Below are 27646 nucleotides of genomic sequence, written 5' to 3'. Positions count from 1 at the left end.
ATGAGGTGACAGAACAAATTGCATCCCCATTTGGAGATACACCACAGGCAGATACTAAAAATCTCAATTGACTGGAGCAGAAATCTGCAAGCAGAAAACACCATAGGAAAATAATAACTATAATTGTCCAGCTGTCAGAGACTCCATGGGGACAAACCTTTGAAATTAAAATCTCCAGGGGGACCCTGGCATTGCCCTACTCTAATCTTGTCATTTTTATGAGTCTCCACTCCTGGAGTTCTACCAAGCTCTCATAGTGGGTATCCGACAAAATCCTCTTGTGCTCTGGCATGGAAAGGAAAATGAAAATGGCCATCTACTTGTGTTTATCAACACCTGTCCTCAAGAAGATTTTTTTTTTTAACCTGAGACTAATCTATTGGAGTTTTCTAAGGACCTAATATACCAGGGTTAGGAAGCAGGGACATATACAGTTAAACCAAGTACATTCCTCCCATATCTCTAAGGTCACAGAGAAACCTGAAAGGTGCTTGGGAAGTTCATAACTGAAGGTCACAGGGTCACTAAAAGGCTGAGAGTTAATCATTAGATTACAGGATGCATTACTTCCTCCTGCACTTAGCCATCTTTTCATTAAAGGCCTATCTACTGAATTTCCCTTTATGGAGTACATCATGTCTGGTGGAAAAAAAAAAAAGAAGACACCAAGAAAGAAATAATTTGGAAATATAGAGAAAGCATCAAAACCAGAGTTAGAAATGGCTGGGATATTGGAATTATGATGAATTTAAAACAACTATGATTAACATGCTAAGGTCTTCAGTGGGAAAAGCAAACACCATACAGTCACAGATGTGTAAGGTGGGTAGAGATGAAGAATCTAAAAACAACCAAAAAGAAAATCTGAAGATAAAAAATAAAAAAATAAAAAAACCTGTGACAGAAATGAAAAGTGCCTTTGATGTGCACATTAGTAGATTGGATGTGACTGAGGAAAGAATCTCTGAGCTTGAGGATATGCTAAAAGACAATTTCAAAACTGAAAGCAAAGAGAAAAGTAAATTGGAAAAAATGGAACAGAATATCCAACATTTGTAGGACAATGACAAAAATGTGTACCATACATGTAATAGGTACACCATAAGAAAAAGAAAGAAAAGTGCAAAAGTAGTAAAAACTGAAATTTTCCAAAGTAATGTCTGACATCAAACTACAGATTCAGGAAGCCCAGAGAACACCATATAGGACAGATGTTGATACCCTATATAGTCAAACTGCTGAAAATCAGAGATGAAGAAGAAATCTTGAAATAAGCCTGAGGGAGGAGGAACCATCTCACCTATAGAGGAATAAAGAGGATAATTATATCTGATTTCATCTCAAAAATCATGAAAGCAAGAAAGATAGTGAAGTGGAATGTTTAAAATGTTCAGAGAAGAACCCCCCCAACTCATATTTATGTATCATATCATATTAAAGTATCCTTCAAAGTGAAGAAAAAAATAAATATTTTCTCAGACAAGCTAAAATCAAGATATGTTGTGTATATCTGTCTTGTAGAAAATGTTAAAAAAAAAACTTCAGTGAGAAGAAAATTTTTATAGGTTAGAAACTTGATTCTATAGGAAAAAAGAAGGCCACTGGAGAAGGAATATGTGAAGTAACAAAAAGTTTTACTTTTTTTCTTATTAATTTATCTAATAGAACACTTTGCTCAAAATGAAAATCATAGCAACATATTTAGTTATGTATACATATGCATGTTATGTATTGGTGAAATGAAATATAACAATGATATAATAATGGGAGGGAGAAACTAAGAAGTTTTTATTATAAGGTGTTTATATTACACATAAAGTGATAGAATGTTATTTGAAAGTAGACTTGAATTAGTTGTAACTGTACATTGCAAACTCTAAGAAAAACAATAGTATAAAGAAAGATTACAGTTGGTATGTTAAAAGGAGAGAAAATGTAATCATAAAGTGCATAATTAAAAATTTACAATGATAGAGAGTAGATGACAAACATAAGAACAAAGAACATGGGTAACAAATATAGATATCAATCCAACTATATCAGTAATCACTTGAAATTTCCAAATAGAGTATTTTAAATAGAGCATTTCCAAAAGAGATTTTCAGAGTGGATGAAAAAACAAGACTTAACTCTATGTTGTCTACAAGAAATCCACTTTAAGCATAAAAGCACATATAGATTAAAAGTAAACAGAGAAAAAAAGCTATACCATGCATACAGTAATCAACAGAAAGCAGAAGTAGATATACTAATTATAGACAGAGCCAACTTTAGGTCAACAAATGTTATTAGGAATAAAAAGGGTCAATATATAATGATAAAATTGTCAGTTCTTCAATAGGACATAATAGTCCTTGATATAGACACATCTAACAACGAGTGTCAAAATGCACGAGGCAGGAACTGACAGAAATAAAAGGAGAAATAGACGAATTTAGTATTATAGTTGGAACTTCAATATTCCAATACCAGTAAGGGACAGAAAAAGGCAGAAAATCAATAAAGACATAAGTGAAACGAAGAATACCATCAGTTAATTGACAGCTGGTTCAAATACCATACAATACACATTCTTCTTAAAATCACATGGAACATTCACCAAAACATGTGACAATACTGAATTGTAGTACATTTTTGTATACTACTAATGAATTTTAGTATACCTTAATCATACTACTGAATTGTAGTATATTTGTTAAATTTAAACAAGTCAAAATCATATAATGCATGCTTTGCAATCACAATGGAATTAAACTAGAAATCAATAAGAGAGAGATAGCTGGAAAATTTCCAAATACTTGCAGATTCAACAACATAACTTCTAAAAGGGCTGGGTCAAAAAGACAGTCTCAAGAGAAATTTAAATGTATTTTGAGAATGAGAATACAACTAATCAAAATTTGTAAATACAGTAAAAGCAATGCTTGGAGAGAAATTTATAACATTGAGTGAATTCATTAAATAAAAAAAAATAAAATCAGTAATCTAAGCTTCTACCTTATGAAACTAGAAAAAGAAAAAACAAAGTTAACACAAAGTAAACAGAATAAAATAATTAAAATTAGAGCGGAAATTGATGAGCCTGAAAATAGAAATCCATTGGAAAAAAAATCAATAAAACTGAAAAGTAATTTTTTGAATGATCAATAGCATCAATAGACCTCTAGCAAGACTAAGAACAGAGATAATACCCAAATTATTGAATTAGTGGATCCTGTGGATATGAAAATGATTATAGGGGAATCCATGAATGACTGTCAAAAAGTTTGACAATCTGGACAAAACTGACTAACTCCTTGCAAAACACAATTTCTAACAAAATATATACAAGAAGAATTAGACAATCAAAATATGTCTATGCCTACTAAAGAAACCAAACCAACAATTAATAATCTTCCCAGACTGATATATTTTACCAAACATTTAAGGAAGAATAAATACCAATTCTATATTATGTGTTACAAAAGCAAAGAAGCTGTGGAAATATTTCTTACATCATTCTGTGAGGTCAACATTTCCTAAATGTCAAAAACAGTTAAAAACATTAACAGAAAAGAAACCTACAGACCAATTTCTCTCATTAACAAAATGCAATAATTTTGAACAAAATATTCACAAATAAAATCCAATAATGTGTAAAAAAATAAATATAACAACAAAACGGGATTTGTCTCAGGTAGTAAGACTGGTTCTACATTAAAAAATAAATGAAAGTAATCCATCATATCCATAGGCTAAAGAAGAAAATTCCCTTAATCATAGCAATAGATGCAGAAAGAGCATTTGATGAAATCCAGTACTCATTGATGAAAAAAAAAATCTCAGGAAATTCATATGACAGGGGAACTTCCTCAAATGGATAAATAACATCTACCAAAAAAAAAAAAAAAAAAAACCCATACACACACACACCTAATTTCACACCTGATGGTGACAAGGGAGCTCTTTTTGTATCCTCTATCACCACTTCTTGTCAACACCATACCATAAGGCCTAGGTAGTGCAGTAAATGGAAAAACAATTAAAGATATACAGATCAGGAAGAAGGAAAGAAAACTTTCTTTGCAGATGTTATGATTATGCAGACTAATGAATGAATTTGGCAAAATCTCTTATAAAAATAATAAATGATTATAGCAAAGTTGCAGGATATAAGGTTAGTATACAAAAAAATAAAAAACAATTGCTTTCTCATAGTAGCAATGAATAAAAATAATTTGAAATTAGAAATACAATATTGCCCAAACTGAAATACTTAGGTATAAATATAGTATAATATGTATGATGAGAACAAAACCAAAATTCAGGTAAAATAAATTGTATAAAAATATATAAAAAGGGCACTGTGTATGTTTGTAGATAGACTCAAATATTGCCAAGATCTCAGTTCTTTATAACTTTATCTATAGACTTAATACACCCCCAATCAAAATCCCAGCAAAATACTTTGTGAATATTGACAGATTCTGAAGTTTATGTAGAGTAGAGAAAGACCAAAAATTTCCAACACAAATAAAATCAGGGGACTCATGCTACCTGACTTCAAGACTTACTGTAAAGCTGCAATAAATAAGACAATGTGGTATGGGCAAAAGAGTTGAAAAATAGATCTGTGTAACAGAACAGAGAGCTCAGAAATAGATCCATGTAAGTATAGTTAACTGACCTTGAAAAAGGAGCAAGGACAATGAGGTGAACAAAGATAGATTTTTAAGCAAATGGTGATGGACCAATTTGATACTCAAATGTAAAAAGAATTAATATAGATACATCTTCCATTATTTACACAAAGTTAGTCAAAGTAGATCATAGAACTAAATGTCAAACACAAAACCATAATACTCCTGGATGATAACATTAGCAAATATAGATGGCCTGGTGTTATGGTGATTTTTTTTTTAGATATAATGCTAAAGTCACAGTGATTGGTAACTGAACTCCCATAAAATTATTATTGTCTCCTTTATGCAACACAATCAAGGATAAGACAAAGTACAAGCTATAAAAAAATACATGTAAAACAAATATTATATCCAATAAAAATCTGTTCTCTAGACATTCCACTTCATACTTCCCCAAAGGAATGCATATGCTCTTGGAACACCCCAAATCCCAGAACACTGACAACATCAAATGCTGGTGAGGACATGATACAATAGGAACTCCCATTCATTGTTGGTGGGGATGCAAAATGCTACAGATACTTTGCAGACAGTTTGGCGATTTCTTACAAACTGAACTTTTTTTTTTCTTTTTTTTTTTTTTACCAAGGAATTCAACAATCATCCTCCTTACTGGTTGCTGAAATGATTTGAAAATTTATGTTTTCACAAAAATCTACACATGGTTCTTTATAGGAGCTTTTTCATAATTGCCAAAATTTGGGAGCAACCAAGGTGTTCTATGGTAGATGAACTGATAAAGTGTGGTACATCCTAATAATGGAATATTATTCTGCACTAAAAGGAAATGAGCTATCAAACCATAAGGGAACATGGGATAAGATGAAATGCATATTACTGAGTGAAAGAACCCAATCTGTATGAGGCTACATACTGTATGATAACAATTATATAACATTTTTAAAAACAGCTAAACTATAGAAACAGTAGAAAGATCAATGATTTTATGAATGTGAGGGAAGGGGAGAATGAATAGATGTAGTACAGAGGATTTTTAGGAAATTTAGGTGATAATAATGTTTCAAAGTAGATTTATTAATTGTAAAAAAATGCACAAATGTGCAGAGAACATTGATAGTGAGGCTGTACGTGTTCAGGGAAGAGACTCTATAGGAACTCTGCACTTTCTGCTTTGTTTTGCTGTAAAATTAAAATTTCTTTAAAAAATAAAGCCTATTTAAAAGGAAAAAATCAAATAGTGACTAGTGACAAATTCAGATATCTATCAGTTTTTCAGGCACTAAGTTAGGTACTCCTTTCATCACTATTTCAGAGGCTTGAATTTGAAAATTTTTCATTTTCAATGTTAAAAACTATAAAAAATAATTATTAGCAATCAGCACTCTACACTGTATCCTTTAGGATTATCCTTGTATTTAACTACAGCTTTTCTGAGAAGGAGAAAACTCTGGCTGAAGATCCATTTGCAAACTTTTAAAAACTACTCAGTAATATTCCTTAAATAATATTGAATGACTTAACATAAAAATAAAAATTCATATTAAGGATGATATTAGTAACTTCTTATTGAGTACATATATTACTACTTATATATGAGAGAACTGAAATTTACTATTTAGTGAATGTCAAGGAGGGATTTTTAATTCGACTTTTAAGTTATTCTAAGACTTTTGTCAAATCAGAATTGCCAATAAATATAGGAATAAACAATGGTGTTCTTAGATACCATCTGGTGTCTTCCATCATCATTGATATTTTGATTATTGTTGGAACAACCTTGTCCATTTTTAAAAACGTACAAGTCACTTAATTAAATAGAATAATGGGATTCTTATTTGGATGAAGACATGACCAAGTTCATAAGTAGCAAAGTATTTGGAAGAGGAAAGCTTAAGATGTCAAGAAACTATGAAACTGGTGAGATAAAGAGCTTATTGAAATCCCTCACAGTGAAAATAGAACAGGTAAATAGAAAGCCATGCCAGGAAAACAAACATTAGGAAGATTTCTGGGTGGGTTAGGAGATCTTAGACATTTAATAATAGTGATACGGAACAGGTGTTTTTCAGTTATATATCAGTGCATCTACTCTTCCCTCTGAAAACTTAATGACTTAAGACAACTACCATTTTAATTCCCATGATTGTGTTGATGGGTTGGGAGTTTCTTTGGTTGGTCTCTCCTAGATTCATTTAGGGATCTGCATTCTATTAGTGAGCCAGCTGGCGTGCAGGCTGGGATGGCTGGGACTCTTTTATGTGTACACGTGTGCGTGCATGTGTGTGTGTGTGTGTGTGTGTGTGTGTGTGTGAGAGAGAGAGAGAGAGAGAGAGAGAGAGATATGAAGGCAAGATTAGACTGGACTTCTTCAGACAGTCTTAGAAGAGAGTTCTAAGACTGACCTCCTCAATATGCATGGGCTTATTATGTCTCTGCATTACATTTGCCTGGTGAGACTGCAGGTTTCAACTGGAGTTTTAAAAATGGAGTTGCTTAGGCTCAGGCCTAAGACCATCCTCACAAGGGGTTCATACTGAGTAAGGCAGAAGTGAGAAGAAGATAGCTTCATTCTGTGCTAATTTAGCAGAAGTGATTCTACTTCTGTCAGTAGGTTCTACTTCAGTCAGAAAATATCTTGATAAATATTAACAAGAATCTCAAACTAGCCAGGCATGGTTGCATAAACCTGTAATCCCAGCAGCTCAAGAGGCTGAGGCAGGAGGACTGCAAGTTCAAAGCAAGCATCAGCAACTTAGTGAGGCCCTGAAGAACTTAAGGAGACCCTGTTTCAGAAATAAAAACTGCTGGTGATGTGACTCAGGGTTTAAACAGTTTCTGGGTTCAATCCCCAGTAAAACAAAACAAAACAAACAAACATAAATCCCCAAATAGATATCAAAATTAGTATCCTGTCGCATGCCTGTGAAGAAACATCAATAAGGTTATATCTAGCAAAGTTTACAAATCATCATCAGGGGCCCCATTCCAGAAAAATACATATGAACTGATATTCAAGAGAATGGGTTGATTTTTTTGAAAAGAAAACTAGACAAACTGTGTCACCTCTTTTATTACTTACATAAAATTTGCTTTTATACAATTAAAATGGTTTCATACAACCTCAGAAAAATGTTAGATACATACAAAAATCACTGTCTTTTATAAATTCAGATTGTGTTTTTTAATCATGAGGTTTTAAACCATTGATATATCTACATCTAGGCTTCCTTTTTTTCTGTACATAATAGTTTTTCTAAACTTTCCTAATAAATTTTTGCATACATAAAATCTACATAATATCCCTCAATTTACATTGTAGGAACCACTCAAAGGCAAGGGCTTTTATTTGTCATTGTTTCTGTATAACATAGTTGACTACAGTTTTTAAAATAAAGTTTGAGTTCATAAGATAGTCTTGACCAGGGCAAAATCATGCCTGAGGCAAGATATGGATGTCTCTCTTTTTTTAGAAGAGGTAGATCTTCTCACTAAGTAATCTAAGGCCAGAAATATCAGGAATATAATCCATGTTAAGAATACAAAGGAAATTACCATGATAATGTGGTATTTCTAAGTATTAAGTTATTCATAATGTAGAAATTACAAATAGATCAATGATTGTTTGGCTTAATTAATGAGCAAAACCAATGTCTATGGTATAAATATCTACCTGAATCAATGACATTACATTCAGTAGACATGTCTATTATATCTTCGCTGTTGTCGCGTTTCATCTTTGATTTTTAAAGTTATTAGAAACTAATATTCTTTTGAAGTAAATTAACACTTGTACCAGTCCAGTAATCTGTAGAGAAAATTAACCAAATCAGTATTTGTAAAATATACGGTTGTTTTAAAATTGCAATTTTATTATAAAATTAGAGACCAATAAATGGGGTAGAGAGAGAAGATGGGAGGGGAGGGGAGGGTGGATAGTAGAGGATAGGAAAGGTAGCAGAATACAACAGTCAATAGTATGGCAATATGTAAAAACTTGGATGTGTAACCGATGTGATTCTGCAATCTGTATATGGGGTAAAAATGGGAGTTCATAACCCACTTGAATCAAATGTATGAAATATGATATGTCAAGAGCTTTGTAATGTTTTGAACAACCAATAATTAAAAAAAATAAAATAAAACTTCCAATTAGAAAAAAAAATTAGAGACCAGATATGAATTTTTTCCTAAGATAAAGGTTTATATTTGTCAAATTACCTGTTTTTTAAATTAATTTTCATTCTTGGATAATATAGAAGGTTTTTATTATTTAATTTATACACAATGATGAGAATCCATCCCAGGGATGGATGCTAAGCAACGGTTCTACCACTGAGCTACATCTCCTCCTCTGGAGATACTGTGGCCCCAGCATAATAAGTTTACACTTAGTATAAAATATAGCTTTCCAAAGAAAAATGGGTCTCAGATTTCTGAGATACAAGAATACTTCGGTAATATAAGAGCATTCTGGCATTTGTTACTTTAATTATATGCATGTTGAAAGATCCAGAGAAACTTGATAAGTCATTTATTCTTCTCCTGAGGCACAAGTTTGAGATTGGTGGATGTTAAATAAGAGGGAGAACTGGGTCAGCCAGTGGGTTCAAGTTAAGTAGTCAGTGTTCATTTCTTAACACAGCTTGGTTACTACTTTACTGGGAACTAAAAAGTGAATTAGGATGTGAGTGACACTAAACTTTCCCTGTTTAAACTTTTGTGGAATTGTATTTTATATGATGTGTTTTTCGCTTTTCATATGCCCAGATCTCTAAAGCATACATTATTTTACTAAATATATGAAATCTACAAACAGTTATATACCATATTATAGCAAATGTCCTTCTGCCTAGCTCCCAGTTTGAAGAATAAACCTTGCTGGGACTGGGAGTGAAGCAAGGGGTAGAATGTGTGCTTAGCAAACCTGAAACCCCAGGTTCAATCTCCAACACCAAAAGTGGAAAACAAACCAAATAATTACTAAGGTGTGAAATGCTTTGAGCCTCCATTATTATATACCCTCTATATAGTTAGTATTTCAAATGTGATGTTATTGTTTCTCTAACTTTCATTGTATTTTTCCTACTCCTGTGTTTAATAAAAGTATCTGTTTTTTCCTTGATTCAAGTACATTATCCATTTTCTTAAGTAACTTGGTTTCTCTTACTCAATAATCCATTTTTGAGATCTTTCGGTATTTCTATTTGTAGTTCTAGATCATCAGTTTTCTGCTTTGTGTCTATGTGTGGTGGTTTGTTGGTGGGTACTTTGGTATTACAAACAGTGTAGCATGAATTTGCTTCATGTCTTCATGTGCACATTTCTAAGTGATTCAGAATTTAAAAATGGTAAATCTGTTTAAGTCTTCAACTGTATCTTCCAATAAAGCTCATAATTTTCTATATACATCTTATATTGGATTTTATTTTGGTACAAATATTTCTATTACTTCTATTTAGTGGTCACCTTTAATATTTTAACCAACATTTTTTTATTGCAGCAAACAAGTCACTATAATTCTAGGTTGACATTCATTTTCAGTCCTTATTTTAAAGATATTATTCTACTGTCTTCCAGAAGAAACTCGTTGCTGCAGTTGAAACATCTGCTGTCATTATAAATCCTATTCCTTGATAGCTAAGCTTTCTTTCCCATTGATCACTCATGTTCATATTTTTCTTTGATATACTGCAACTGAAGTAGGCTTTGTGAAAGTCCAATGATTCAGTTCTGTTTTACAAAATTTTAAATATATATTTTCATCAATACTAGAAAAGTTTCAGCCATATATTTAAATATTGCCTGTCTCCTAGTCTCTCAATTTTCTCATGAAACTGCTCTAACTAGTCATCTCATGTTATCTATCTTCTTGCTAGCTTCGATGAGTCTGGGTGATTCTCGATAAAATGTCTACCTCACCAATGCTCTTCCAAGGCAAAAATACCCGAATCAATCTATTCATTAGTTTTTGTTTTTGTTTTTTTTAATTTTAAGAGTTGTATTTATCATTTTGGAAATTATTTGTATTCCAAATGTTATGGCACATTTTATGCTTTCTTATATCTCACTTTTATTTTCAGTATCTCCTTTTTAAGTACTTTTACTTTACATATAAAATTTTGATTTTTTAAATATCTATTGATCCTTTCTTCTGTTTGTGTTTGTTTGTTTCATTTTGGTTTTCATCTTTCTTACCTTTTTTAGGATTTTGAGCTCATTTGGGTTCCTTTACACTGTTCGAATCCCAGGGGTCCTGGGTTGAGATTATGTATTGTCTTAGAAGATATATTTATTTTCTTTGGCTTAGTGATTATGGTGTTGAATTCAAAAATTACTTTCAATTAATTTCCAGGCTTGAGTTTTTCCAACACATTAATTTAAACTGAAAACCTGGTGGGTTTGTAGCATATAGTTGTGAATTCTTAGGGGTCCCCCTGGCTTTTTAGCCACCTAGAGCAAACCAAGTAAGAAAGTGTTTCTATTCTTCTCTTTGCTAGCAGGCCATGTTCACTAATCTGTCTTATGCCATTATGTTAGGGAGTACCCAGAGTCGTCCCTCTCATCCCTCTAATGAGCCATTAAATTCAAGGTTGTGGGGAATCTGACAAATGTTCCTAAAGCAGACATCCTTCACTGTTCCACCTAACATTTCTGTTCTGTCTCTATTATTATTATCATTATTATTGGGAGAATCCTGAATCCAACTCAGCACACTCAGAATATATTATATGAAAAAGAAAAAGCTTGGGGAAATAGTGAGCCAGCTGGAGTGCTGGCAATGAAAGTCATCCCAGTGTGCTATAAAAATATGGGGAAAAAATCCTAATGAAGTATTAGACATTTTTAGAACTCCTGTTTGGGAATATAAAGATACAAACATTTACCGATGCACCAATTTATCAATTACTTTTTATTCTAGTATAAGCAGAATTTTAAAGCCCTGTACTAATAGATCAAATGTTGTTCAATGTTGAAAAGAGTATCCCATAATTAAAACTCTAAATTGAAAGGATTCTTTGAAATAATCAGTTAGTCTTGGCAGCAAAACAACAATAATAAGAAAATAATAGCCAAAGTGAAACCAATTTACATTTTTAGGTGCTTCTGACTATTTATGAAACACTGTTTTACTGCTTTATTTTTCTCCTTTTAACCTTGTTTTTAATCTATAATTTTATTTTTTAAGATCTCAGGAAAGGCCGTTGAACCTCGATTGAAACTGCTCTGTGACAGTGTGCTTTAATATTTTAAAGCTAAGGCCATGGAGTCCTGAACATGCTAAGTAAATTAGGGTTATGGTGGATAGTATATGGTCTGGCAGAAGTTCAGTACTCTCTCTCTCTCTCTCTCTTTTTCAACCACAGTGCATGTTTCCTTTCTGGGTATCAAATAATTTCATGCATACTTTATATATTTTATTATTTATTTGTTTAATTAAAATTTTGTTTTAACATTGGGAATTGAATCCCTGGATTCATGCCTTATGCATGCTAAGATGGTAAACATGTTCTTTGCTACCCAACTTTTATTCAACCCCTACCTTGTATGTTTTATATGAGCTCTTCAAAATTCAAGAAAGTGGAGACAATTTTTTCTCTATTAATAAGGATTTCATTATTAGAAGTAGGCAGATTATCTAGACTATTTTTTAAAATGTGGTTATTTCCATGAGTAATGATATTGAAGCAATTAGGAACATTTTGGTGTAGCTCTGTATTCAGCAGTTTTGCATGAAATCTTGTATTTCTTTATTCTTTTTTTATTTTCAATTTAGATGTCTTTCTTTCTTTTATTTTTTTAATTTGTTGTAATTAGTTATACATGACAGTAGAATGCATTTTGACACATCATACACAAATGGAACACAAATTCTCATTCCTCTGGCTGAATATGGTGTAGAGTCACACAGGTAATAGAGTTATACATGAATCTATGGTAATAATGTCAACCTCATTGCACCATCCTTCCCATCCTCACATCCTCTCCCCTTCCCTCACTCTCCTCTGCACAATCCAAAGATCCTTTATTCTCCCCACACCCCATTATGGATTAGCATCCACTTATTAGAGAAAAATCCAGCCTTTAGTTTTTTGGAATTGGCTTATTTTGCTTAGCATGATATCCTCCAGCTCCATCCATTTACCTGCAAATGATATAATTTCATTCTTCTTTAAGGCTGAGTAATATATCATTGTGTATATGTATCATATTTTCTTTATTCAATCATCTGTCAAAGGGCATCTAGGTTGGTTCCATAGTTTACCTATTGTGAACTGAGCTGCTCTAAACATTGTGTGGCTGCATCATTGTGATTTTAAGTCCTTTGGGTATGAATCCAGGAGTGGGATAACTGGGTCAAATAGTGGTTCCATTCCAGGTTTTCTGAGGAACGTCTATACTGCTTTCTACAGTGGTTGCACCAATTTGTAGTACCACCAGCAATTTCTGAGTGTACCTTTCCCCCCACATCCTCACCAACATTTATTGTTACTTGTAGTCTCGATAAATTGCCATTCTGACTGGAATAAGATGAAATCTTAGAGTAGTTTTGATTTGCATTTCTCTAATTGCTAGAGATGTCGAACATTTTTTCATATATTTGTTGATCAAATGAATTTCTTCTTCTGTGAAGTGTCTATTCTCAGCTACGGACGGAGACAATTAATAACGTGAAGAGAGAGCCTACAGAATGTGAGAAAATCTTTATCACACACACCTCAGAGCACTAATCTCCAGGATATATACAGAATTCAAAAAACTTAACACCAAACAACACAAAACAAAACAAATAATCCAATAAATAAATGGGCTAATGAATAGACACTTCACAGAAGACAAAATATGGTCGATTAACAAATATGAAAAAAATGTTCATTATCTCTAGTGATTAGAGAAATGCAAATCAAAACTACTCTAAGATTTCATCTCACTCCAGTCAGAATGGCATCTTTTTATTCTATGTAAGTTTTTTCTGATGTCTTGAGGAAATACATGTCTTGCCATTTTGATTCAATTTGGGGGGAATGCTGCAAAACTAGAAAGTTAAACAAAAGTGAAATTGAGCCTTACTAATTCAGGGTAGGTAATATATTAAAAAGCCATTTGCTCCATTTAAAAAAATGTATTCATGTTTGACATTTACCTGTCTCATTGCTGACCCAGGAGTGAAGTGGCAGAAAGTAAATTGGAACTTTGCTTTGACCTATGCTGAGAGGGCAGTGAAGATTTGATTTATAATCAAATCAGAATTATAATGGGACTTCTAAAAACTGTTGTGAAGGAAAGAATGTCTTTCTCAACATGGGCTCATTTTCAACAATGTATTTTAAGTATGTCCCTTAAAGTTTTTGCAGAATAGCAATGACATTAACAAAGACTTACAGAACAAAAAGATGATTTTAGTATCTGATCATTGCAGAAAGCAAAGAAGATCTGTATGAGTGTATCACTGCTCCCCAACTGTTGTGTTTATGAAAATTAGATTCCGGGCTACATTTGTTAAGAGATATAAAATTCATAAGACTGTTTAAATATTCAATATAGACACTGGGATTAAATTGGGCAGATTTCTGCCGTGCTGCACTTCATTTTGTGCTGGATGCAGAATTATAGATGAGAACATAAGGTGTTCGTGAAATTAAAGATTCCTAAAATGTCCTAGAAGTGTAACTAAATTCATATAAATACTTATCTCCATTTAGCTTGTTACTGTTTTCTTGTGATTGGTTAACAGAAATGTCACAGTAAAGATGGCATCTAAAATTACAAATACCTATATATGAATTTCTAACCAGATTATTTAGCCTATTTGGAAGCATATCATATGGTAACATGCAAGTGTGCGCGCGTGCGTGTACACACACACACACACACACACACACAACTGGTCCATATATTAAGAATATATATTAGAAACTTTAAGTAAAAGACTGAGGAGATTGCTTTTTCCCAATGATCATTTAGAATATCTATCAATCATTTTTCTCATGTTTTGCAATAGGATTCCCAGATTTTCTTGTGTGACATTTTCTAGCTACTTCCAGACTGTCTGGGTTCAAATTCACTCTCGGTAGCTTTGCTAACTTGGGAAACTTACTCATATTCTCTGGATTATATTACTTGAAACATTCAAGTGCTTAGAAAATTCCTGAAACATAATTTTTAATTCAAGTGTTGTTATTACTTCACACAATCTATGGCCATATGAAGATCAGACTCACTGTATTACTTTCCAAAGCATTTTATACTGGATTCAATTAAAGTATGGTTTCTAATCATACAATAATACAACAATGATGCATGATACATCATAAAATGTAAGACAAATTTCATTTTATGAAAAATACTATATAATTTCACAATTAGTAGAGCAAAGTCCTGGCAAATTAGTATATGATTGCATTTAGTTCAGTGTTGCTTAATAATTTTTGAAAGCATGAGATATGTTGGGTATAAGAAAGTTGTATTTATATATACACATTTTAGTCAGCTTTTTCTCCACTGTGACTGAAAGACCTGACAATAACGCTTTTAAAGGAGGAAAAGTTCAAGTTCATTTGGTCCATACATTTTTAGAGGTCTCAGTCCATAGATGACTGGCTCCATTGATCTGGGCCCAAGATGAGGCAAAACATCATGGGAGAAGACTGTGGTGGAGGAAAACAGTTCAGAACATGGTTATCAGCAAGCAGAGAGAGAGAGAGCTCCACTCACCAGAGGCAAACTATAAACTCTAAAGGCACGCCCTCATTGACCCACCTCCTCCAACTACACCCCACCTGCCTACAGTTACCACCCAGTTAATTCCTATCAATAAATGAATGTACTAATAGGTTAAGACGCTCATAACCCAATCATTTCAACTCTAAACTTTCTTGCATTGTCTCACAAATGAGCTTTTGGGGGACACCTCATACCTAAACTATAACAACACATAGATAGCATTTTCTCTTCTTCATTCCTATCTGTGTTGTCTTGAGCATTTACAAGTTAGCATTCATAAAATCACATCTTTGGCTAGTTACCTCATTGCTTTTTACAATATTGCCCCAGAGGGACAATTTTTACAATGGGCTAAAATTTCATTCATATAGTGGTCCAACGGTATATCTTAGTTTTAATAATTTTGGTGCCAAATTTTACTTTGTATTACTTCATTTCAAAAGATCCATACATTTGTTCTTAAAATTTTTTTAATTAGAACATATTCTGTGAGAAATTCTCCTAGAGGCTCTGGTTCTCTAGGGCTGTTTGTTCTTACAACATAATCTATGAGACAGCTGGCAAATATCTAGCAGCTCTGCAAAAGGCAGGAAACCAAAACAAGTGGTTCAGATTTCAGTATAGGCTTCTCTTGCTTCATGCCTTCACCAGTTGCATTTAATTTAGACACCTTAAAATTGCCAATTCTACAATTTACCCTGTGATTTATATACAAAATTACATGTGTTCTCCAGAACAAGACATCCATTCATTTAGGTATCTTTGAAATGATGGCTGTAACTGAATTCATATGGGCCTGTTTTCACTGATCCCAGATGAAATAACTTCTGGTGTATGCCTAAGATTTATATTGTTAATATTTTCTTGCAATTAGCTAGCATCTATTGATTTTGAAGTTCTATAGCTTTGTCTTTCATAATAATTATTGCAATGCTAATTTCCACTGAGCTTCTATGCTCTCTTTTCTGAATGCCTCCTTTTCAGCTATTTGTATGTTGTCCATTTCTTTTCACCCTTCTGAATAGCTTTGCTCCATCTTTAATAATGGAGGATTGTTGCCTGGCTAATTATTTTTCCTTTGCCTTGTACCACCTATGGTGGCACACTGAAAATAGACTATGAACAATTACAGAGCCATATTGATAATGACTAAATATCGATGTTGTATAACCTGCATTATATTTTCTCTTATTTTTCATTTTCACAGTAAAATAAAGTAGTGAGTTGAAACAATTATTCATATAATATGTGGTCCTTTAAAATAACCAATCTATTATGGTAAAGGAAGAATTATGGGCTGCATAAAAGAGTTTAATTACATACATTGATCAAATGCATCAGATAATTATTCAAATTCTCACTCAGTTTTCACTACATCAATACTACATTAATGGTATACTTTACAATTTATTTCTTTAAGAAATGTAGTAGAAATGCAAAAATAAGAAGTGATTTCTCAAAGTAGAAAGAACCAGAAGGTAATTGAATAAAACTCTTATAAAAGTAATGGACTTTCTACCTAGAAAGATCCAAGATAATCCATCAAACAACCTCATATAACTCAAATCTCAAAAAAAAAAAAAGCACAAAACTCAAACACTAATGAGGGCTCTGTAAAACCCTAGGTATAACATTAACAATCTAAAGTCCATTGTTTTCCTAGGTACTATCAATATCTAAAATAGAAAAGTTAAAGAAAAAATATTTGACAACAATGTAATAAAGATAAAATATATCAAGGTCTAAACCCAGCAAATGGGTAAGATATGAATAAGAAGTGTAAAATTTTACTGAAAATCATAAAACAGTTCTGAGTCAATAGAGGTCAACTATAAAGTTTAATATAAATGTTCCTCTCTACCAATTAGTTTATATTTCAGTCCAATTCTAACCAAAGTTGGGAACAACAACAAGAAAAAATGGAGAACAACCATGTATGAAAGATTTGCAGAAGGACACTGAAAGCAACTATTATTTCCAAAAAGATGTTGTAGTAAAAATTAAAACATTTATTGCCATCTTCAGAAATAGGCCCATGAACATGCTGATATTAGTATATGATAAAGATGGCCTTTCAAACCAACAAAAATCAATAAAATTAAACTAACAGTGTTCAAAAATTAAATATATGGGAACAAATAAATTTAGATTTATACATTCCAAAAAATGCAAATGGTAAGCAGAATAATTTATTTTAAAAAGGATACATATAATATCGAACAATGTTTTGGGATGGGATATCTTTCTTATACAAGACACAAAATCTTAAGAATCACCAATATAATAAGATTGAGAATTTATGGGCTGGGTCTGTAGCTCAGTGGTAGAGCACTTGCCTAACACGTGTGAGGCACTGGGCTCGATTCTCAGTACCACATATAAATAAATAAAATAAAGGTCCATTGACAACTAAAAAAAAAAAAAAAAATTAGAAAAAGAATTTGATTATAAGGGTCGTCATAAACAAAGTAAAAATCAAGAGAAAAAGTAAGAAAATAAGGGCTTTATATGTAAAGAGTATTAAAGTATGTTAAAGAAGAAGATTTAAGTTGAGTACTATGGTGCATGCCTATAATCCCGGTGGCTCCGAAAGCTAAAGGAGAAGGATCTCAAATTCAAAGTCAGTCTTAGCAATTTAGTAAGGCCCTAAGCAATTTAATGAGAACCAGTCTCAAAATTAAAAAAAAAAAAAAAAAAAAAAAAAAAAAAAAGCAGGTTGGGGGAAAGGGGACTCTGGAGATGTGGCTCAGTGGTTAAGTATCCCTGGGTTCTGTCCATGGTACCAAAAAAAAAAACACAAAAAAACACAAAAACATGGAATCAATTCTCACGGGATTTAAATGTACAAGCCAAAAGATTGTTGCCTCTGAAAATATTAATGAGCAAAAGGAAATTATAGCCTTTTATTTTTTTTTTTTTTTTTTTTTTTTAAAGAGAGAGTGAGAGAGAGGGGGGGAGAGAGAGAGAGAGAATTTTTTAATATTTATTTTTTTTTTAGTTTTTGGCGGACACAACATCTTTGTTGGTATGTGGTGCTGAGGATCGAACCCGGGCCGCACGCATGCCAGGCGAGCGCGCTACCGCTTGAGCCACATCCCCAGCCCCAAATTATAGCCTTTTAGTGAACATCTTTGTTTAAATTTGTATAATAGTTTATTCTTGTTATTTTGGGGTTGTAAAATTAACTGGTTATTAAGATAAATACAAGGGTCAAAACATAAATAAGTTATTAACTTTTTCTCACTCATTTCTTACCATTAGGATTAAATTTGCTTTATTTTCATTTTCTTTTAAGTTAACATGTAATAATTGTGTATGTTTAATGGAGTATAGTGTGACATTTTAATGCATGTCCACAATGTGAACTGATTAAATCAAAGTGATTAGCATTTCTGTATCATCATGTCTATATTTGCAACCTTCAAAGTCCTCTCTACTAGTTTTTTTAAAAAAATTGTTTTTATAGTTGTAGATGGACAGAATGCCTTTATTTTATTTATTTTTATGTGGTGTTAAGGATTGAACCCAGTGCCTCACACCTGCTGGACAAGTGCTCTACCACTGAGCTACAGTTCTAGCCCTCTACTAGTTCTATATATAACATGTAAAGGGCCATTTCAAGCTGTAGTAGCCCCACTGTTCTGTAGTACAATAGAACATGTTGCTGCTATTTAACTGAATTTTTGTTCAGTTATCCAGCCTTCCTCTTTCGCTTCTTTAACTGGATTTTTCTATTATCTGGCTTTTTATTCTCCCTTTTTTGTATTCCCCTTCCCAGCCTCTAGTAACCATTAATCAAGTTTGAGATTGACATATTAGCTTCCATGAACAAGACAGTATATATATACACATACACACACACACACACACACATACAAACATACACAAATGGGATTATATCAAACTAAGATCATCTCCATAGCAAAGAAAATGATCAATAGAGTGAAGAGACAACCTATAGATGGGAGAAAATGTTTGCCAGCTATTCTTGTGGCAAAGAATTAATATTCTGAGTATATGAGGAACTCAAAAAATCTACAACAAAAGATGAGTGGTCCAATTAGAAAATGGTCAAATGATATGGGTAGATATTTCTCCAAATAAGGAAAGTAAATTGCTTCTTTTATTGAAGGAGGAATTACAAAGAAGCAGACTGACCCTTAAGACAACCATAGAGCCAAGTGCCAGGATATTATCTGGATGCTCTCTAATTTGAGAGCAACCAGACAATAAGGCAATATGACCAGATATTCAGTCTTCATCTTACCAGGATTTAACGCATCAAGCATATGTGAGTCCATTGCACTGAAGTTAATTCCTCCAGTTTCTTAGTAAGTCAAGGGTATATATAGACTACTAGTCTAGAGCACTTCTTGGTACATCAACATGAATTCTCATTTTATGATATTCAACCAGTTCTTCTCTTTTAAAATAAACTTATATGGGTTGAATTAAGTACTATGGCACATACATAGAAACCCTGTCACCATGAAATGAATGATCAGGACAGTCCTGTGAAAGCTCATTCTGCGATACTTAAAAGCAAGACGGCTATCAGATCTAATTTGAGAGCATCCATACAATAAGGCAACAGAGTTCTCTTTTTTTTTTGACATATCATTCTAAGGGAGTGTAAATATTATAAATATTTGGGACATTTTCTGTTAGTGTTGTTCAGTTTTGTACACTAATTATAATTGGACATGCAATTAGATTTTTTAAGGTATCAAGACTAAGAGTAGCTGAAACTATGAAAAAGCAGAGTAAAATAAATTTAGTTTTCACAGGACAAGAGGAAAGGATAAGAAATATAGGAGGAAAAAAGAGGAAAAACAAGAAAGACAAACCATTCAGGGAAATGACCAAATTATGCTATGTGTATGTATGAATATATCATAATGAATTCCACTTTATGAACATCTATAATGCACCAATTAAAAAGCAATAAATGAATTGAAGAAACCCTAATAGAATTGAAGAAGGGGATCAGGGGAACAAAGGGGCATGGAAAAGGGAAGTACTGGGGATTGAAATGCAGGGTGAAAACAGCAGAGAATGGTAGAATTCTATCCCTGAAAATTTATTATATCTCATGCACACATTTTGTGTGAGAAAGTATGTGATGAATAATAAATAGGCCACTACCTGACATTTTCAGACTTTCTCTCTTTGATGTTCAGTCATTCAGTCCCAAGTTTGAACTCAATGGGACCATTGAGGGCACTGAGACCTTTGAAATCTGCAACTTGCCAGAAGCACACAGCTGGTGGGTGTCACAGCCAGAATCAGGCACAAAGCCTGAAAATATTCAGTCAGCCTGGTGCTCTTTCCATTCAAGTTGCCCCAGGTCATGGGGTGCCCAGAACTTATAGAGAGCAAGAATTGAGCAAGAATTTGCAGAGGGTAAAACTGTGTATTTGTATGACAAGGAAATACATGTCCAGCATATGAAAAATGGGACTATCTTTCATGAAGTAGCATCTTATATGAATGAAGGTAATTCTCCTTCCTTTTTGTGTCCAGAACCCATCATTAAAATTCACTTGAGAGTTATTGCCTATTATGGCTGGTTCTACTGTTGCCTGCTACCCCAGATGATGAATGAAGCCAAAATAAATGCTATGGATTTTTTTTAAAGCAGCCCATAATGTGGGAAACAGCAATAAACTACTGATATTTCACCTCCCTCAGCAAACATAACACGAAGGTCAGGAAGGATAAATATTTGTTGTGAGAAAGAAAAATGCATTATTACAACTTCATAGTCTTCTATGTTGTATCACATTTAATATTTCTATAAAAAATGGAATCAAAATGTATGCAAAGGAGAAGTAATTTTTCATCATAAAGATGTGTGGCATGGGAGCCCGCGGGGGCTGCTTCTTGGAGCCTACACTTATAGGAGCTTACACCGAGCACGGAGCGGCCGAGTTCCGGCTCCCGGAACTTCCCTGGACCGGGGCTAGGAGCCCGCGGAAACTGTGTCTCGGTCCGGGTCCTGCTGAGGGCAGGTCAGGACTCACCCATTGCTTGGGTTGCCTGGCAAGGGGAACGAAATGCTGCCATTCGCATAGGATACCAACATGGCAGAGATCTGATGTCAGCAGAAAGCGGTGGAGGAGAGATCTTCATCAATACCAGCGGTGACATAAGCAGTTGGTCTCCTGGTAAGGGGGGTGAGGCTCAGTCACCCGAGTCTCCTCAATTTGTCCTCGAGCCAGAGGGAAGGAGCCGGGCCGCCGCCAGCCCCCGGAGCAGGCCCAGCGGCTCGCCAGCGTGGTGACCGCGTGACCCCAATTGGAGAGGGGGCGGAGCGGAGCCGCCACCCACACCCGCCAGGTGGGCAGACCCACAACCCAGTAGTACATGGGCGTGGTAGGAGGGGCAGGGCAGAGCCGCCCTTCGCGCTTGCAAGGTAAACAGACCTGTGACAGCCTGGCGGGTCAGGCCCAGTGGCCTGCCAGTGTGGTACACACGTCACCCCAACTCGAGTAGGGGCAGAGCAGATCCTTATCCCACGCCCGGATCAGGCCCTGCCGGTGTGGTGGTCACGTGACCCCAATTGGAGTGGGGGTGGAGCGGAACCGCCACCCGTGCCCGCAGGGTGAGCAGACCAGTGATCAACCTGCAGATCAGGCCCAGGGGTCCGCAGGCGTGGTAGGAGGGGCAGGGCAGATCCGCCGCCAGCGCCTTCAAGGTAGGCAGACCTACAACAGACCGGCGGATCAGGCCCAGGAGCCTGCCGGCGGGGTACAAACACCACCCTAATTGGAGTAGTGACAGAGCAGAGTCGCCTCCCTTGCCAGGAACAGACCCAGCATCCTGCAGGCGGGGTAGTCACGACACCCCAATTGGAGTAGGGGCAAAGCAGAGCCTCCACTCGTGCCCGAAAGGTGGGCAGATCTGCGACCGACCAGCAGGACAGGCCCAGTGGCCTGCTGGTACGACAGACACGTCACCCCAATTGGAGTAGGGGCAGAACAGAGCCGTCACCAGCTCCCAGAACAGGCCCAGTGACCTGCTGGCGTGGTAGCCACGACACCCCAATTGGAATAAGGAGAGAGCAGAGCCGCCGCCCGCACCTGCAGGAAAGATACGCAAGCAGTATGAAAAGACAAGGAAAGAAAGGACCACAAGCAATGCAGGTCAACGCAACTTTAGAAGAGGTAACAGCTGCAGCAGATGGAATGTCAGATAAAGAATTCAGGATATACATGCTTCAGATGATCTGGAGTATCAAGGAAGACATTAAACAGCAAAATCAGACAATGAAAGATCACTTCGACAACGAATTACGCAAACAAATCCAGGAAGCAAAGGATCAACTATACAGGGAGATAGAGGTTATAAAAAACAAGCAATCAGAAATCCTAGAAATGCAGGAAGCAATAAACCAACTTAAAAACTCAATGGAGAATACTACCAACAGAGTAGAACACTTAGAAGATAGAACATCAGACAATGAAGACAAAGTATTTCAACTGGAAAAGAACATAGACAGCTCAGCAAGACTGTTAAGAAACCATGAGCAGAACATCCAAGAAATATGGGATAACATTAAGAGACCAAACTTAAGAGTCATTGGGATACAGGAAGGTACAGAGCTCCAAACCAAAGGAATGAGCAGTCTATTCAATGAAATAATACAAGAAAACTTCCCAGACTTGAAGAATGAGACAGAATCCCAAATCCTAGAAGCCTACAGGACGCCGAATGTGCAAAATCATAAGAGATCCACACCTAGACACATTATAATGAAGATGCCCAACATACAGAATAAGGAGAGAATTTTAAAAGCTACAAGAGAAAGGAAGCAGATTACATTTAGGGGCAAGCCAATCAGGATAACAGCTGATCTTTCAACACAGACTCTGAAAGCTAGAAGATCCTGGAATAACATATTTCAAACACTGAAAGATAATGGGTTCCAACCAAGAATTGTGTATCCAGCGAAATTAAGCTTCAGGATGGAGAATGAAATTAAAACCTTCCACGATAAACAAAAGTTTAAAGAATTTGCAGCTAGAAAACCATCTCTTCAAAACATCCTAGCCAAAGTATTACAGGAAGAGGAAATGGAAAATAACAATGAAAACCAACAGTGGGAGGTAGGACAGTAAAGGGGGGGGGGAAACAATCAAAGAGGAAAACAAACAATGTTTAGTAACAGAAATAAACAAATATGGCTGGAAGAACAACCCATATCTCAATAATAACCCTAAATGTTAATGGCTTAAACTCACCAATTAAGAGACACAGGCTAGTAGAATGGATCACAAAACAAGACCCAACAATATGCTGCCTACAGGAGACGCATTTGATAGGAAAAGACATACATAGGCTGAAGGTGAAAGGTTGGGAAAAATCATATCACTCATATGGACTTCAGAAACAAGCAGGCGTGTCCATACTCATATCAAATAAAATAGATTTCAAGCCAAAGTTAATCAAAAGAGATAAAGAGGGACACTACATACTGCTTAAGGGAACCATACACCAACAAGACATAACAATCATAAATATTTATGCCCCAAACAATGGTGCAGCTATGTTCGTCAAACAAACTCTTCTCAAGTTCAAGAGTCTAATAGACCACCACACCATAATCATGGGAGACTTCAACACACCTCTCTCGCCACTGGACAGATCTTCCAAACAAAAGTTGAATAAGGAAACTATAGAACTCAATAACACTATTAATAACCTAGACCTAATTGACATATATAGAGTATACCACCCAACATCAAGCAGTTACACTTTTTTCTCAGCAGCACATGGATCCTTCTCAAAAATAGATCATATATTATGTCACAGGGCAACTCTTAGACAATATAAAGGAGTAGAGATATTACCATGCATCTTATCTGATCATAATGGAATGAAACTGAAAATCAACGATAAAAGAAGGAAGGAAAAAGCATACATCAATTGGAGAATGAACAATAGGTTACTGAATGATCAATGGGTTATAGAAGACATCAAGGAGGAAATTAAAAAATTCTTAGAGATAAATGAAAACACAGACACAACATATCGGAATCTATGGGACACATTGAAAGCAGTTCTAAGAGGAAAATTCATTGCTTGGAGTTCATTCCTTAAAAAAAGAAAAAACCAACAAATAAATGATCTCATACTTCATCTCAAAATCCTTGAAAAAGAAGAGCAAAACAACAGCAAAAGAAGTAGAAGGCAAGAAATAATTAAAATCAGAGCTGAAATTAATGAAATCGAAACAAAAGAAACAATTGAAAAAATTGACAAAACTAAAAGTTGGTTCTTTGAAAAAATAAACAAAATCGACAGACCCTTAGCGATGCTAGTGAAGAGAAGAAGAGAGAGAACTCAAATTACTAGCATACGGGATGAAAAAGGCAATATCACAACAGACACTTCAGAAATACAGAAGATAATCAAAAACTATTTTGAATCCTTATACTCCAATAAATTAGAAGATACTGAAGGCATAGATAAATTTCTTAAGTCATATGATCTGCCCAGATTGAGTCAGGAGGATATAGAAAACCTAAACAGACCAATATCAATTGAGGAGATAGAAGAAACCATCAAAAGACTACCAACTAAGAAAAGCCCAGGTCCCGATGGGTATACAGCAGAATTTTACAAAACCTTTAAAGAAGAACTAATACCAATACTTTTCAAGCTACTTCAGGAAATAGAAAAGGAGGGAGAACTTCCAAATTCATTCTATGAGGCCAACATCAACCTGATACCTAAACCAGACAAAGACACTTCAAAGAAAGAAAACTACAGACCAATATCTCTAATGAACCTAGATGCAAAAATCCTCAATAAAATTCTGGCGAATCGGATACAAAAACATATAAAAAAAATTGTACACCATGATCAAGTAGGATTCATCCCTGGGATGCAAGGCTGGTTCAATATACGGAAATCAATAAATGTTATTCACCACATCAATAGACTTAAAAATAAGAACCATATGATCATCTCGATAGATGCGGAAAAAGCATTTGACAAAGTACAGCATCCCTTTATGTTCAAAACTCTAGAAAAACTAGGGATAACAGGAACATACCTCAATATTGTAAAAGCAATCTATGCTAAGCCTCAGGCTAGCATTATTCTGAATGGAGAAAAACTGAAGGCATTCCCTCTAAAATCTGGAACAAGACAGGGATGCCCTCTCTCTCCACTTCTCTTCAACATAGTTCTCGAAACACTGGCCAGAGCAATTAGACAGACGAAAGAAATTAAAGGCATAAAAATAGGAAAAGAAGAAATTAAATTATCACTATTTGCAGATGATATGATTCTATATCTAGCAGACCCAAAAGGGTCTACAAAGAAACTATTAGAGCTAATAAATGAATTCAGCAAAGTGGCAGGATTTAAAATCAACACACATAAATCAAAGGCATTCCTGTATATCAGCGACAAATCCTCTGAAACGGAAATGAGGACAACCATTCCATTCAAAATATCTTCAAAAAAAATAAAATACTTGGGAATCAACCTAACAAAAGAGGTGAAAGACTTATACAATGAAAACTACAGAACCCTAAAGAGAGAAATAGAAGAAGATCTTAGAAGATGGAAAAATATACCCTGTTCATGGATAGGCAGAACTAACATCATCAAAATGGCGATATTACCAAAAGTTCTCTATAGGTTTAATGCAATGCCAATCAAAATCCCAATGGCATTTCTTGTAGAAATAGAGAAAGCAATCATGAAATTCATATGGAAAAATAAAAGACCCAGAATAGCAAAAACAATGCTAAGCAAGAAGTGTGAATCAGGCGGTATAGCGATACCAGACTTCAAACTATACTACAGAGCAATAGTAACAAAAACAGCATGGTACTGGTACCAAAACAGGCGTGTGGACCAATGGTACGGAATAGAGGACACAGAAACCAATCCACAAAACTACAACTATCTTATATTTGATAAAGGGGCTAAAAGCATGCAATGGAGGAAGGATAGCATCTTCAACAAATGGTGCTGGGAAAACTGGAAATCCATATGCAACAAAATGAAACTGAATCCCTTTCTCTCGCCATGCACAAAAGTGAATTCAAAATGGATCAAGGAACTTGATATCAAATCAGAGACGCGCCGTCTGATAGAAGAAAAAGTTGGCTACGATCTACAGTCGGTGGGGTCGGGCTCCAAATTCCTCAATAGGACACCCATAGCACAAAAGTTAATAACTAGAATCAACAAATGGGACTTACTCAAACTAAGAAGTTTTTTCTCAGCAAAAGAAACAATAAGAGAGGTAAATAGGGAGCCTACATCCTGGGAACAAATCTTTACTCCTCACACTTCAGATAGAGCCCTAATATCCAGAGTATACAAAGAACTCAAAAAATTAGACAATAAGAGAACAAACAACCCAATCAACAAATGGGCCAAGGACCTGAACAGACACTTCACAGAGGAGGACATACAGTCAATCAACAAGTACATGAAAAAATGCTCAACATCTCTAGCTGTCAGAGAAATGCAAATCAAAACCACCCTAAGATACCATCTCACTCCAGTAAGATTGGCAGCCATTAGGAAGTCAAACAACAACAAGTGCTGGCGAGGATGTGGGGAAAAGGGTACACTTGTACATTGCTGGTGGGACTGCAGATTGGTGCAGCCAATTTGGAAAGCAGTATGGAGATTTCTTGGAAAGCTGGGAATGGAGCCACCATTTGACCCAGCTATTCCCCTTCTTGGTCTATTCCCTAAAGACCTAAAAAGAGCATGCTACAGGGACACTGCTACATCGATGTTCATAGCAGCACAGTTCACAATAGCAAGACTGTGGAACCAACCTAGATGCCCTTCAATAGACGAATGGATAAAAAAAATGTGGCATTTATACACAATGGAGTATTACTCTGCATTAAAAAATGACAAAATCATAGAATTTACAGGGAAATGGATGGCATTAGAGCAGATTATGCTAAGTGAAGCTAGCCAATCCCTAAAAAACAAATGCCAAATGTCTTCTTTGATATAAGGAAAGTAACTAAGAACAGAGTAGGGACGAAGAACAGGAGAAGAAGATTAACATTTAACAGGGATGAGAGGTGGGAGGGAAAGGGAGAGAGAAGGTAAATTGCACGGTAATGGAAGGAGACCCTCAGGGTTATACAGTGGAGGGGGTAGAGAGAGAGGAGGGGAGGGGAGGGGAGAGGTGGGGAGGGGGGAGGGTGGATGATGGGAAAGGCAGCGGAGCACAACAGACACTAGTATGGCAATTTGTAAATCAATGGATGTGTAACTGATGTGAATCTGCA

At 35.1% G+C, this 27646-nt stretch overlaps 1 protein-coding gene across 3 annotated transcripts in view; it reads left to right on the top strand.

The window, feature by feature from the left end:
• Nucleotides 1-27646, top strand: part of Gria2 (glutamate ionotropic receptor AMPA type subunit 2) — a 152947-nt gene that overhangs the window by 45781 nt on the left and 79520 nt on the right. The gene's annotated exons all lie outside the window — the stretch shown is intronic.

Source organism: Marmota monax, unplaced genomic scaffold, assembly GCF_021218885.2.
Source record: "Marmota monax isolate L192 unplaced genomic scaffold, Marmota_monax_Labrador192_F-V1.1 WCK01_AAM20220418_F8-fsc00002, whole genome shotgun sequence".
Classification (NCBI taxonomy): domain Eukaryota; kingdom Metazoa; phylum Chordata; class Mammalia; order Rodentia; family Sciuridae; genus Marmota; species Marmota monax.
The sequence above is the reverse complement of the archived record's forward strand: the minus strand, read 5'-3'. Positions and strand labels throughout refer to the sequence as shown.